At 35.3% G+C, this 16,268-nt stretch overlaps 1 protein-coding gene across 3 annotated transcripts in view; it reads left to right on the forward strand.

The window, feature by feature from the left end:
• The window catches only part of LOC128865240 (ATP-binding cassette sub-family G member 1), a 91,030-nt gene that overhangs the window by 2,549 nt on the left and 72,213 nt on the right, over positions 1-16,268 (forward strand). The window contains exon 1 of one of the 3 annotated variants that reach the window (XM_054105368.1): positions 11,064-11,141. The exons of 1 other annotated variant lie outside the window; for it this stretch is intronic. The gene's annotated coding sequence lies outside the window, so the exon portion shown is untranslated. One more of the 3 variants, XM_054105369.1, reaches the window with a different exon arrangement.

Consider the following 16,268-nt stretch of genomic DNA (forward strand, 5'->3'; position numbering starts at 1 on the left):
TTTTTCAACTAATTAGCGAAGCCCATAAAGTAATCATTAAAGCACTTTAAAGTGCCCTTTAACTATTTTCGTTTTCTCAGCTGCCTGCCAAAGATAAGTTTGTTAGTTCCGAAACTACGGAAAGGTTGAAGTAAAAATCCTTTTTTATGTTTCAGCAAGTATGCTTGCCGGTATGCCGGTGAGTCGCACGAGTTGTTCTTTATTTACTTCGTCTTAATTAATTTTATTTAATTTTTAATGAGTAACAAACTTTAAGGTGCACAATAACTCGAGCGTTTAAAATGATTGGCAATGGCAAACCTCCTTCGAGTGTATTTTTGCCTCATAAAAAATCTCACTTTCGGAATCGTTTTCAAACCGTAGGCCCCTCCATTTATTTATTTATTTATTTGTGGAACAAAATCAAACTCGGCCAAACAACGCGCCAATTATTCATACATATATAAATACGTAACACTTTTGCTCAACCAGAAATTTTTCCGAGTAGTTCAAGTTTTTCTTACAAATCTACTTGATTTTCTGCTTTATATAATATTTATTTATACGTAATGAATTCTCACAAAATATTTTACTTTGCAATTATTCAATAATTATCGCTTCATATATTTGCTCGTAATTAGAGATGGATGTGTACTTTATATTGTACATGCCCATATATATATACAGTCGCCTAATAAAAGCGTGGCCGGCATTAAGTAAATCAGTATAATAGTATACCGAAGCTAAAAACGTTCACTACTTCCCCGGAAGACGCAAAAAAAAAAAAAACCTTAACGTTGCGTGAAGCTGAAGTATTGTAGTTTCAAGGAAAAGTGGTATTAATGTATCCAAAGGTATGAATGAAGACGTTTACGGGTAGGTGAAAAAAGACTTGCATGGGCTAAGGCAAATTCAGAACGGAATTGGAGCAACGTGATATTCACGGATGAATCTTCCTTTTGGTTGGATGGTTGCATACATCGATTTTGGTGTTCTGCTGATAATCGATGATTCTAGTTAAGATTCATGTAGGGCTGCTTCTTCGAAAAATTATTTGGCCCTTTACTTTTGTTTACCGCCAATTTGAATATAGTTTCGATGAATAAGATTTACAAAAAAACATTATTGATGTTTGAAAGAATTAGTAAATCTTGGAATTTACAAGAAGACATTGATCCTACGTAACGAATTTGAAGATGCGTACAGTGGAAACGAAAAAATGGGATGGACATGTTGGATTGACCTTCACAGTCGCCTGATGTCAAACCTATTGAAAATGTTGAGGCAATAGTTAGGCAAAAACTCAAAGGAAAATAAATATGGACGATCAAAGAGTCATCAAGGAAATTTGGCTAATTTGGAGTTGATTACCTTCACATTTTCGGGCAGTTAACACTGCTTTTCTCCGAACTTCGAACAGATCTCTCTATCCGCAAACTAGAGTTTGAGGCTCATGCTATGGCAATCTTTCCAGATAGGAAGGATTGGATCGAGGAGAAAATCTGCACCGAAGCTTGCATCTCTGTCGTCACTGAAGGTTCCAAGATGGAACCGGAGTCGGAGCATATAAACCGCCGAATACTGCTAGTGTTTTTCAAGCAGAAGTCTTTGCGATCCTACAGGCATGCAAAATACTCAGGAAGCGCGGGAACGAGGGAGATATTAACATTTTCTCTGATAGTCAAGCCGCGATCAAGGTACTGAAGACGCCATGGCGCAGAACCAAACTCCTGTAAGAAGGAGATCAAATCTCCTGAGTGTGCAAGTAACATTTCTCTGATCTGGGTTCCAGGACATAGGAACATAGAGGAAAATGAAATTGCTTATGAGCATGCCAGAAATGGGACTGAATTGGCCTCAGAGACCTCCTACCCGGTCATCGATACCCCCTGATAGTTGTTAAAGGGGAAGTGCTCAAATTATTTCTCAGGAAAACGCAGAAAAGATGGAGCTTCATTTCTTCATGTGCTATTTCGAAAACCCTTTGGCCCCAGTACAATATATGAAGGACTCAGAAAGTCTTGGAGACTTTTCGTCATTCAATTTCCAAACTCGTAGCTGTGTTTATCGGTCACTGGACGATCGGCACACACGCAGAAAAGCTAGGGCTACTTAACCCCCATTGCAGAAATTGTGAGGGCCTTTCAGAGAAGGAGACTGTTGAGCACTTTCTGTATAAATGTCCGGGTTTGACAGCTAGACGATTAAGGTGATTGGGTGCTTCTTTATTTGACAGCCTGGGGCAGTGCGCCAACCTACATAAATCCCATCAATCTTCTGCATTCTATCAAAAGCTCGGGCTGGCTGTTGATATCTTCCTGTTGGAGGTCTCATAATTGTATCAAAACGGCGCTTCAGTGCTACTTGAGGAGTGCCAGACTGGCACTTCAACCAACCCACAAAGTATGATTCGTAGCCATTGTAGCTAATGGTGGTGTTGCGCTGCCGTTAAAAATATACCGCGGCCTTTTATCGCTTCGACGTAGCAGAGCACTGCCATTCTTCGCTCTACCTATGTATGAATGTATATTCTCCTTCGCTGCCAAAACTGTTACGCTCTCACACAATTCATTTCTGTAACGGTTCAATTAATACAACTGCTAATTGTGAGCAAATGGACGGTAAGCTCCACGAACATTGTTTATTTTTCTTAAAAGATCATATTGGATTCTGAGTAATGATCGGGTGTTAGGTTAAAAACAAGTGCAATATTTAAATTGTTAACCTATGAATTACAAAGAATTTGTAATCAAAAGTTGAATAAATTTACAGATTTTAATGAATTTCCTACAACACTTAAAGTACGATTTTTCATTTCGCACTCGACTTTACTGGTAGTGACTATACATTTTATAGTATCAATTGTGTATAATAAATATTATAAGCCCATACAATGCAGTTTGTTAGAATCGATTTGGTCAAATAGTTTCTAAGTTATGGCAGTCACGCTTCTATTAGACAGACTGTAGATGCAAATGTACTTATACTGATGTGTGTAAATACGATACATCTGCTGATCTTCTCACAAAACATGGACAAAAATAATTATTAATTTTCTACACAGGCCCTGCTTACTACAATTACTAATTAAATATTAAGTCAGAAGGCAAGCATTTCTGGTCGTTCGAGCTGAAGTGCATATTATCTATAAATATTATATATGGCACATATGTATGTATGTATGTACGTACAAACAGATGCATAAAAGTGTATAATTATGCGTAACAGTATCATCAATAATACACGTGCTTACATATTTAAGTACATATGTATGCACATATGCAGTATATGAATGTGTACAGGATGTTCTGCATTTACTGATTTCAACTACAAAAACATCTAACTAAATATTTATAAAGACTTTTTTGTAAATATTGTACACCTGTGAATTCGAGCACTTGTTGAAAATTTTCACTTAATAGCTTGATATTACATGTACACACACATACACAAACATACTTTAGCATTCATATTAGGTTGGTCGACTCAATTTAACACATTACCTACCACTAATGTTTGCAAAAAAAGTTCTCTGGGGCCGGGTGAAATTTAAATGAATCAAGAACAGGGTGCATCGCTTTTCGTGAGAAGATAGGGGATGGTGACAGGAACAAGAAACCGTATGGGGAGTTTTGTAATTTTAGGTACTTTTTTCTCAATACCCTTTAATTGCCGTGGTCTGATTTTTAAGAAGGTTATATTTATCTCTAATGATAGCTAATAGTCTGGGCTTTTCAAAAAAGTGTTTTTCAAAAATTTTTTACCTTACCTGAAATAGTTTCAAAATAACAATAATAGGCCACTTCATTTCGCCAAGTATTAGCAAGTGGCAAATAGGAAAAGCAACTGGTATAAATACTTATATAGTAAACATATCTAGGCAGCACAGCAATAGAGCTGCTTAAAATTACATTTGCTCATTTTTTTGTATTATTAGCGGTTATCGGAACACTCAAATGTATGCACGCGAGAGTTTTGTGTCCTTAAGCATTTTAAGCACCTTTTTGTGTTTTTTTCTTTAAATACGGAGTGAGTCCGTTTCATGGCATATGAAAGTGTTTATACATCCGATGAATTATAAAAAATATGAATAGAAAAAAATGAAACTGTTGAAGAACGGTTGTAATCAGAAATTCGTACATAAGTTTTTCATCAGATCACCAGCAAGCCTCAGCAGCAAGAATATCTCTGTTCAAAGTCAGCACTAATTTGTTTTCATTCTGCTCAATACTCGCTGACTTCTCATTCTCAGTAAAAATTATAGGTCTATAATTGCTTCCTTTCTAATGCCCAAAAGGTGTGAACAATCAGAATGCAATGGGTACATAAAATATCAAATTGATGAAAAATGTTTTTCCTAGCAGCGCTCGTCCTTCGGCAGGCAATAGAAAAATACACTGCTCTTATTTGTCATCAAAAAAAAAAAAATTTTATTAAAGCCGATTTGAAGTTTAGAGGCGGCATAAAACTATGTTACCACTTATTGTAAATCAAATGAAAATAATTTTTTTCTAAAAGATTATTTTCCGCATTTTAAGTAAGTAAAAGGCAAACAAATCGATCACCCTACTGTGCATATTACATATGAATGCTAAAATAAATGCACATTAATCGAAAACCTACGTATACTAAAAAAGTGTTGTAGCTGTCATGGTGAATGACTTGCATTCCGCCTGCATTGTTACTCATCTCTACGACAGTTTTCATTTCATTCGCCGCTATTTTTATTACTATAATCATTTAACCCTTAATTGATCTATTCGAAGACCTTATGACAGAATAATGACTTTGCCGTAACGTAATTTTAGATGAACTGTGGGAGAGAAATAGATTGGAGGCGCTAAAATAACGAACTTTTGTAATTCAAATTGACTTGTACTCTCAGTCTGAGATCAGAGTAGCGCTACTGCCGTATGGGAAACTTTCTATAGACTCTCAACAGTTACAATACCTTTTTTAACCAAACACAAAGTCACATTGTGCAAATATGCTAACTGTATATACGTAAGCATATTTATAAACAAGATACCCGTTTAGGAAAATTGGAAGTCCGCAGGTGCATGCCTAAGGCCGTTCGCTTCGCTTTGTCGCAACGTGCGAAACTCGAGTGCTTGCTACAATGAATGCTTCGCCAATGGAAGCTTTAAGCTTAGAAATGGGTGAACTGTGCATTTGCTGAATTTGTACTTATTTCAATGTAACTTGGGTTCAAAATTTTTGGAATAATTTTATTTGTGTTCAACTGATGATTGTCGACGCACGGGAATAGATGACAGTTGCCCATTTTACGCTTTGTTTTAGAATTGGCGTTCCTCAACTTTGGCTATGTGAACGTCTTCATATAAATGATGCGTTCATAGTCAGTTGGCGAAGAGATACCAACGCAAACGCAACGTCAAAGTTGTAGGGTCTTTAACACTCATCTCCAGAGCTCTGAGTCTCTGAATGACTATTGCCAGTTATGGCAAGAGGCAGAGTGGCATCTTCCTGGCATTCGTATTTGATATAATTTAAATACCATGCCAATAAGGGCGAATTTTCAATTACAATATGAGATTGCTCTAAGCGTGAATTAATTATTTATTTAGAAATTTTTTTTCATATTTAACCAACATAATACTTTCCTGAAATGTGTCGAGAAGAATTGTATAGATTGAAATTGTAATACAATATTCAAACGTAAGATTATTTCAAAAGTGACGCCTAGATGTACCTGTTTTTATGCCATCTTTGACATTTGTCAAGTAGACAGATATACAATTTTAACAATGGATAAAACGCGTTAAGATTATTGAAGCTTTTTTATGAAAGTGGTCGATCCTTAAGAATATTATTTTGCAAGATCAGTGATTTTTTGGTGGAAATAATCGTCCGAATGAGTCGACCATTCAAAGGTTCGTGAAAAAATGTCAAGAAACTTATTCTTTTGAACATAGAAAAAGTATTGGCGGACCAAAAACTGGACGTTCTGTTGAACGTAGTGTAGGGCAATTGCTCAACAATTAGGCATTCATGAATCGACTGTTTGGTGAATTTTATTTGTAGACGTGCTCATGGTGGACATTTAAATGATGTCATTTTACAGATATAACTGTTAAGAGCCGTCTTATGAAAGACCATTTATTAATCATCAAAGCGGCACTCATCTTCGACGTCCATTTTACCAGAACCGAATTGTTTGAAATCAATGTATTTTGGGTCCATGAGCAAAACCAATTTTTTTTACCCCCTATTCCGATTTTGCATTTAGGTTGTAGTAGTAAATTTTTTTATTTGCATACGAATATAATTACGCAGTGGCTTTTGTTTTGGCTTTTTATGACTTTCTTATTAAGGGTTAAAAGCGAATAGTCGTAGGTATGTATGTTTACGCACATAAGTAGTTATGGTACACATATACATACATACATACTCGTATGTAAGTGCGTATGCGTATTTAGTGAGTGGCGCTAACCTTGACCTTAAAACCAATATGACGAGAGAAAAAGAGAAATTGATAAGTAGGTTCGTAGTTAAATATTGATATGAGAAAGTATGTATGAAATGCTCTGCAGTATCCTGGTAATATTATGATAGCATGGGAAGAAAGCATATTGCTGAGAATGTGCAGAACACTTATTTGACGCAATTAAAGAGGGATGGAAATGAGGCAGGCAATTAGTGAGTGATTCAGAGGTTTGATCTTCGCCTGAAAATTTAATATCGCATTCTTGAAATTATTTAAAAATCTGGAAGGTAAAGGCAACCCTATTCACTTCCACAGGCCTTCGGTAAACAGTAAAAACAAAAGAGTCACAACTCAAAATTTTTCCAAATCCATTTCTTCCATTAACTAACTAACCTAAAAATTTCTATCAGCTATTCCATCTTTTCACCACTATCTTCTTTAACTGGAAAAGTACTGTTATGCTAGATTTTGTGTTAATCGCGACGCTTGCGCAGTATCAACCAACGAGTACTACATATTCTTAGTTGTGTCAATGGCCTTAAGGACGACTGATGTGTTTTGTTACGCATAAAGTATTATTTTGTGTTTTATTGCTATTTTATAGTCGTCGCAATAAATATAAAATTTTGTGGTATATTAATTGAGGTTGTTCTTCTTTAGTGTTAGTGCAAAAACTAGGCAGAATTCGTGATAATACCACTAGCAAAATGAAAAAAATTCTGCGAAAGAAAATAATTTTTTATTTCCTTAGTCAAAATATAAAATCTGACAAAACTGATTTTCAAGAAAGTCTTCTTCTTTATGGAACTCAATTTAACTATAATATTACAAACACTTTTACAGAAACTGTTCTCTCCCGTCTCCTGAAGGTTTTGTATTTCTCGAGTTGCGACTCTTTTGACTTTTTGCTTGCATCTGAAGAGGTTGCAAATAAAAAATAAAACATTTTCCTGCTAAATTTAGTTTTGGTCCTTACAAATAAAGCTCAAACGTCCGAAATAACTGTGTGCAGCAGTATTTATAGTCCACAGTAAGTGACTGATTGACACAAAACAGGGTGAGCAGTTTGCTCTTGCAAAAACTTCTTCAACCGTTGAGGGACTTAGCGTTGCATATGCCTTATAAATTCATGGAATACTTTTTATAGTATACAACTGTACTTTTTCGATTTATTATTGAACTTTTAAAACCCTCTCGTAATGAGAGCATTAGTGTGCGGCAATAGTATTTTGCACGTAGGAAATATATGTATGTATAATATATACATGTATGTATGCGTATATACTTATATATATGCATTTGCAATTACATTTGTGTATATTCACCATGTATGAGGTCATCAATTAATGCATATGCATGCGCATATTTTATTGGCCACGTGCATTTACACACTTACGTAAGTAGATAAAGAATGTATGCATGTATGCATGTATGTACACAAATGGACATTCCCTGCAACAATTGTAACTATTTCCAAAAGGGTATAAATTTGAAAAGAAAATACCCGGAAAAGTTATGGCAACTGTAAGTGCACATGTAAGTATATCGTGGAACAAAAAAGTTCTTACAGAGGACTTAACGCCGACTCGTTCTATTGACTCAGATAAAATAAATCGCTTTTTCACATTTGATGCATTTTTCAATATATTTAGGTATATTAGAATCGAAATGATATAATTTTGCGTTCAAGAATAATGATTGGCTAATAACACTCAGAATACATGCAGCAAAATAACAAATCAATCTTTTATTGCTTAAATACACAAGACGATCTACGAGTACTAAGAATGTATAAAAACCTAAAAACCTTGGCCAATGGGTATTCTCACTTGGACGCACAATTGCTCATTCTGAATGCCCCCTGTAATACGCAAAAGATATATGTACATATATACATACTGTGAGCGTCAAAATAAAGTGTACAAAGCATTTTGTTATAATATGGATTTTATTTCAGTCTTTTATAACAAAATAATATATTTTAATTTCATGTTTTTTAAATTAGTATTTGATTCTTTACTAATTACTAGAAACCAAAAAATAATTAATTACAACAACAAAAGTTGTAAGACAAAAACAAAATTTAGTGCATATTTTACGCGTCAAAATAAAGTGTACAGAGATATATTTTACAAAAATGATATCGATTATTATTTTGTTGATTTCCCTTTTGCTTTGATAACGGAAGACAGTCTCCGGGCATAGACTCAACTAGTTTTTTTGTCACGTCAGATGAAATTTTATCCCACTCTTCCTTTATAGTGAGTTTCAGCATATCCATATTGGTGATTGTCCTTTCCCGGATTTGTGGGTTTAAATGCTCCCACAAATGTTCAATAGGGTATATGGTATTCCTCCAGTCGTGGTTTCTATAATAAATAAAAATATTGTTATTTGCATACACTTACGATCTAAGACAAAATTCAAAAGGAAATTGTTGTTTTAATGCATTTCGCATCGGGATGCCTCTTTAGATGCCAATTGCAGCCCACCACCTGCATTCTGAATTCATTAGTATAGCTTTTCCTTGCCGGGAAGATAGTAGAAATATGCCCGCTCTTTCTCCTAATATTTTCCTTAAGTATTTATATTTGTAAATATGTACATGTACACCTACACAGAAGTAAATATAATGAGCAATCTAGTTCTTTGATTGTGGCATTTGTTTATACTTATATAGATGAGCGCATTAGAGTGTGAGCTTCAGTGAGTAGACACCTTCAATTGACTCTTTAAGTGAAATAAGCAACAACAAAAAAATTGCAGGAGACCTACTGCCATGGAACTACTCAAAAAATTGGGAAAGGCAACAGAAAAAGAATACACCTAAAGCAATAGAAAAAGTCGCAAAATGCACTCACACATAAACATGTTATAGCTACAACAATTTGATTCGCATTATAAAAAGAGCAACAGAATTGATATCATTTGGAAAGGCAGAGGTCTTGTCGCTCTCTGCACGATTGTCGTCAGATAAATGCAGCTGTGTAGCCGTAATCGAAAGTGCTTGTGCGTGGCATATTAGACGCTAGTCCATAGATTCGGTTCCAACTTTAAAGGTATGAGAGAGATGGAGATTGAGGCAATAACTGATTTAATTTTATCTATTTGTACAAGTTTTGTTTGCCGAGATTAAAACAATTCTGAAACCGAATTTTGATCTTTCAATATTCCAAAGTATTGTTTTAATAATTATAATAAATAATAAATAATAAATAAAAAATAATGAATACTAAATAATGAAATATGTAAATGTATTAATGTAAATAATAACAATAAATAATATTAAATATACAATAATAAAAAATAACAATAAATTAATAATCATTAAAATAAAATAATACATCTAGAAGAATTTTGTAACTTCTACATTTCAGAAATTAACTGAAAAATCGGAACATTATATTTTTAATTTCTGTGGGTGTTATTTTGATATTCAAAGAAAAATGCTATTTTTTTAATATAAATGATCGGACGTTTATTTCATTATAAAGAGTAAGGTATACCGTTAATAGTGGAAAATAACATCAGGCAAATGACCACCACGACCACGCTTACAGGACAATATACTTTTCATGAAATTTTGCATAGCCGAATTGCAAACTGGCTGCCCTATGTCCTCGATAGCCTCACGAATTCCATCTTTGAGGTTTTGAATCGACCCTGGCCTCTTGGCCCACGAAAAAAGTCGCAAGGTGTTAAATCAGAAAATCTCGGTGGCCAATTGTCATCACCTCTTCGAGAGATAACACGGTCCGGAATCTTTTCCCGTAAAAGATCAATGGTTTCGTTGCTTGTGTGGCACGTAGTGCCGTCTTGTTGAAAATAAACCTTGCCCAGATCAATACCATCCAATTCCGGTCATAAAAAATCGTTAATAGCGCAATCCATTCACCAATAACACCTGTTATTGGAAAACCCTGTATATCCTCAAATTGAGGCACCTCGAAAACAGCAACATCGCTGAAAACGCAAGGCAAAGTTAAGACTCCCAACTCAAAAGCACGGCCTAAACCTGTCAAGGTTGTATACGTCGCACTGCTATGATTTTTATTACGCAAATGCAGTATTTTCTCGATAAGCGCGAAAACTTAATTCTCGCGTTTGATATTATTTTGTTTTGAAACTCGATAAACTCGGTTCGGACTTTATTTTCCGCATTTTGAAACAAGTCGGCTATGTTTTAACTGTAACCATGGCATTGAGATGTTGTTTGAAATTACCAATGACAAGTTCCTTTACTTGAATGAGCAGAGAGGAGTTTATCAGTTGCTTGCAAAAGTTCTTCCTAGTTATTTTGCTTTCAACAAAAGTGGACATAAAAGTTGAGCTTATCTCTTTAAAATGTTGGTACTTTTTTATGTTCGAAGCTACTTGCCTTATTAAACGTGATTTTCTGTCATGAATGAGTTAAAACTACTCAAGCTTGGAGAAATATTTGTAAATAAAGTTTATTATACAAATATGCATTTTTGAATAAGAACTTTCGCACTTACAGCGAACTCGGAGTAAAAGAACATAACGCCACCGTCAAGGCAAACTTTTATCAGGAGGCTACTGTAGATACAAATGTACTTGGTTTTATGCATCAATACTATGCAAAATTTTAGTTATTCAGTACTTTAGTAGTTTCCTTAAGCGATCCAGTGTGGCAGCAACCATTGCAACGCGCGTGTCGATAATTTCTCTATCAGTTGCAGATAACCATTGACCGGTAATAATAGTTTTTTATTTCTTTTTGAAAATAATAAAAAAATTAGTTACATAAAAATGTTGATAAGCCAAACAAAAATATGCAGAACAAACGTGTAAGTTGCAAGAATGAGGGTAATTGCAAGTTTATGAAAAAGTATTAATATTTTAATTTTGAATAAATCTAAAGATATAAATACTTGGTATAGCGAATTTATGATTGAGAACATCGTAAGAAATGCATAAAAATGTTTATTTTAGAAATATATATTCAACCAAATAATATACATGGATACATACCTGTATCGTGCGAGCGAATATTTTATGAATAGTGGAAATATGCAAAGTAAAGATAATTTAAAAAATAACTGCGGGATAGCAATAAAAATTTAAAAATAATGAGCGTGATCGACTATTTGAAAATAATTTTTTTAATGATTGCAAATTTTTTACTAATTAAAGTTTAAGGTTCAAAGTGAAAAGAAAAACCCTTTTCAATTTTCATTTTTATCTGTATTCTTGTGCACTGTGAGAATTGATTATCGCTGACCGTTCGAAACACAGTGGCCTAGAGAAATATCTGTAGGGCGAGAAATTATAAAGATTTTGTTTTAAATTTGTTATAAGCAGTGTGGCATTAAGACCATCTATTCTAAAATATGTAATAAATAGTGCAGATGTGATAATGCCTTGTAGATATTTTAGGCAAAATTTCTGAAAATATTTTGGTAGGATGCCAACACGTGTGTTTCTAAAGTGTCTTATTTAAAGTGATTTATTTTAATAAAAAAAATAATGAATAATCTAATTTTTGTGGCGCACGTTCTGATGTCGTCCCATTGATGGAGAATCCAATGGGTTCTTGCTGGTTCCGAATGATGATTGTTAGAATTGTTTTAGCGGCATCAGTGCATCCGGAGATCATCTATAAAGAGAATAGAGTTTTATTTATAGAATGAAATGGAATTTTAAATTCGGTTACTATTACTGATATACTTATGTATGTAGCTCAAGACAGATATGAAGTCAAGCATATTTCATACAATTTTAGTCACAAAACAAATTTTGCATTCAAGCCATTAAAAAATTAGCAGATGTAGGAAATTCAAACTCCATTACAAACTTGTAAGGTCGCGAAATCCTTCTGGTCTCGTGTGGATCGGAGACGTTCATGGATCTTTTGAGGTCGACAAAATCTCAGCTTTCGAACTTCGTAGGTGTTATCACAGGACATTGACTGCCAGGTATGCATGCTGTAAGACTTGGAATTACCTCGAGTCTTTTTTGCGTTGGCTTTATGCGGGATGAGGTGGAATCATCTCAGCACCTTCTTCTTAGCTGTTCTGCTCTTGTGGGGCTAAGATTAAGACATCTGCTATAGCAGGCCCTGGTACTAAAAATCTGATGAATTTCATTAGTAGCCTACAGCGGTTAGCACAACCGCAACACAGAAATTGTTCGTAATCGACATATACTCAACCCTCCTCTTTCCCCCACGTCTTATCCTCTCTCTCCAACCTTCCTATTGGTCTTCCTCCACTTTACTTCCTGCGCAAAGGTATCACAAAGGATGCCTGATTTCTTCGTCTACTCTTTGAGCGACCATTTTTAACCTAATCTAGGAAATTCAATACTAATTGTTCACCAGAACCTCTTCATTATCGCAAGTGTTTCATACTTTTTGGTTTCACTAAAGTATTTATGATAATTACATTGGTGGGCCCGCATTTAAAAAATTCGTCTGGGGAATTTAGTTTTGGATTAACGTGATTAGTAGCGCAAAAAGGAGTTAGCCGACAGTTTTAGTAATAAGGCTAGCCGGCTTTCATATTTACATACTAGGTTGTTCAATAAATTTTGCGGTTCCATGAGAAAAATCAATACATCAATCACTTGGTCCAACCAGATTCCAATTTGTGAATTCCATCCCCGAAGTAAGAATCTGGAAGGGCTGCAAAAAACGCTTCCATGTACGCCTGTATTTTCTTAGGTCCGGCGACAGATGGAAGTAGCTAGGAGCCAAATCTGATGCATGCGGTTGATGCTGCAACAATTCGAATTTCAATTCATGAGTTTTTGCCATTACCAAAATGCTCTTGTGACACGCCGCTTTGACCTGATGAAAACAAAATTTTTTTTTACGATTTTTTTTCTTTCAGCTGGTCTAAAAGGTTACAATAATATTCAGAACTTATTGTTTTACCAGTTTGCAAGTAATCCACAAACAAATTTCCTTTCGCATTTCAAAAAACTAATGCTAACATCTTATTGGCCGATTTCTGGACACGAACTCGTTTCGGCGCCGGAGAACCAGGTTCACACCACTCTTTAGCCTCTTGATTTGATTTAAGATCATGGTGATAGACCCAAGTCATATCCATAGCGATGAATCGAGGCAGAAAATCCGCTTTATCCTTTCGAAAAAGTTCTCAATGCTAAAGTCAAAATAGTGCTTACACTGCCCAATGAGATGCCTGGGGCTTCTACTAAATTTCTTTCAGTCACTTGTCGATTTATTTATATACATATTTATTTTACGATTGCTGTTGTTGTTGCTGTTTTTGGACATCCTTAACGTCGATCGTCTTCAAAGCTTGTAGGACCACGTTTAAATTCAGCAACCCATCTCTCTTATGCACTAATTGATGGCAAAAAGTCCTTATACACTTTCAACATTCGTTCATAAATTTGACGGACATTACTGTTTAATAGGAGAACTACCCTTCCCCTAAAAGACAGCGACCGTCAGCTAATCAACGTGTAGCCCTTGCTCATGTTATGAGTTGTTTGTTTTTGTGTAAACGGAAAAATGTTAAGCCTAACAATAAAGCGAGTCCATGCACCGGTTTATTTCGTATTGGGCAAGTACAGTTTCCCAGTTTTAGGCTATTCGCTCTATCGTTTTCTAAGGTGAATTTTGAAAGTTGTAGTACATGAAAGAGGAATAGGCAGACGTCCTAAAGGAGCTGTGTACTGTTTCGAATAATGGAAGATTCTCATAGAGCGTTGTAGCGAAAGAGATGAAGAGTATGGGCGTTTTGCAAAACGCTTATTGCTTTGTGTTCGAACAAAGTTTCATGTTCCTAAACGCAACCCTGAAATCTTTAACGATGTATCGTGTTCCTAAAAGAATCGTTGATGTTCTTGATACGCAACAAAAAGCAACCAAGGCATCACATACATACGTTTTGGAAAACGCCTTATATTGAACGTGATACGAAGTGAAAAGCTTTACGGCATTAGTCACGTTACTTAGCACTCACACTTCGTACATACATATGTATGCTCGTTTATAATTAGCAGTTGAAAAACTATTTTTTTTCTATATAATAATTTTCACCTAATTATCTCAGTTAAAAAATATGTACTTGTAATCTTTCGAGAAACAAACAAAAAATGCGTTATCTCTGTTTTTGTAACTGAAACCTATCTGGCATTTTGCATTTTGGAGCTGGCTTGCCCATAATTAGTAGACAAATCGCCTTATGTATTCCTCTCACGTCGTCCGCCGCAGTGCACCTGTACCTCGGTTTATATGCAATCAACTTTTAGTGTTTTTCTTTTAGCCATTCAATTTAGCTCCCCGTCTCAGTTGCAACATTCATTTTATGCCGTCGCAATTCGTCGCGCTTCAGTTCGCGTTTTTATTGAGTTTGTGTGTAGGTGTGTGTGTGCTTATGTGCCGGGTTTTGTTTACATTCACATTTTGGTTTATGTTGTGCGCCCAGCAACTTTTTCGTTTGTTTATTTCTGTATTGCAATTTTATTTAATTTTTTGTTTTTACCTTTTATTTATTTCTGTGCGCATGTAGTGGTTAAGCAACAAGTTCAAGGAAATTACAACATAGCACACGCGCGATTACGCTACGTACTATTTGGTTGGTTCGATTAATATTTGAGATACTTACTTATAAATAAATACTTGGCTGTCGAATATTAGAAATTTTCTTTGAAAGTTCTGACTTTTTCATTCCTGATAATGGAGTAACCCATTATGTTATACACTTGGAAGGAAGTGGAATTCTGGATAATGGGAAATTTTCCAATAATGTCCATTGCATTTAAGGCCAAGAGAGAGGATTTAAAGGAAAGGGAGAGACAGGTGGGCTGGGGACTCATTACTCCTCTGCATGCTTCCCAGTTTTTTTTAATCTTAGCAGTTTGTCAAGGGAAAGAAAAAGTATTTTGTCCCTTCTTAGTATTATCCGGCCATCTAAGTCTTGATGAAAGCCGAACAGCGGTAGAAAATAAATTCTCTGTATCAAACTCACACTTTTGTTTCTTTTTACTAAAATCCCCACGTTGCTCTTGTTGTTGAAGTGTTTGAGTATTTCCACTGAAATAGTCCTAATTAGCGACTAGCGCCATTTTACTACCACTGTTCTCGTGTGATGTCTTTTTTTGTTTATTTGTATATTTTTTATTTTTTTTCGTTTGAGTCAGATCCATTTCGTGAGATCCAAGTACAACAGCAAACTTTTTATCTCTATGTCTGAGATTTCATTAATTTTCTCTATGTAAGGCTTACCGAATTCTTGCTCTAACTAGACCTGGACATTCGTATTAATAGTGGAAAAGACTTTCTTCCACCCGCTCCGCTTGACAGCTTCTGCAGATGGGATGGAGAGGAAGTTTAAGTCTGGCTGCATGTTCCCCTACCTTCCAGTGACCTGTAAGGGATGCTGTGAATTGTGAAATGTTTGGGCGAGAGCATCGTAAGCGGTAATTTGTCCTCTGACTGTTTTATGACGGCCATGATTTTTCTTGTTGTTGTGCATGTAGTTAATTGGTTCCCCCTTCTATCGACTAAAGCAGAGTAGTGTGAAGCAATGAACGTTTTTATTGTGCTGAATGGGGTAGCGCCACCGCATCGGTTATGTCTAGTGCCGAATCTCTTTTGGCTAGTTAATCTGCTATCTTATTACTCTATATTTCCCTCTGACCGGAAACCCATATCAGAGTGATTTGAACGCAATGACAAAGCAATTCTAGTTCTTCTCTACACTGTAAAACTAGTTTGGATGAAATGGAATCTGAGTCTCAGGCCTTGATAGCTGCTTAACTGCCTGAAAAGATGGCTACTCGTACACTAATTCCTCTGTAGTGTTTTAGTGATTTGCATGCTTCTATGATTGCTAACAGTTCTGCT

The sequence above is a fragment of the Anastrepha ludens genome, chromosome 5 (assembly GCF_028408465.1).
Source record: "Anastrepha ludens isolate Willacy chromosome 5, idAnaLude1.1, whole genome shotgun sequence".
NCBI classification, from domain to species: domain Eukaryota; kingdom Metazoa; phylum Arthropoda; class Insecta; order Diptera; family Tephritidae; genus Anastrepha; species Anastrepha ludens.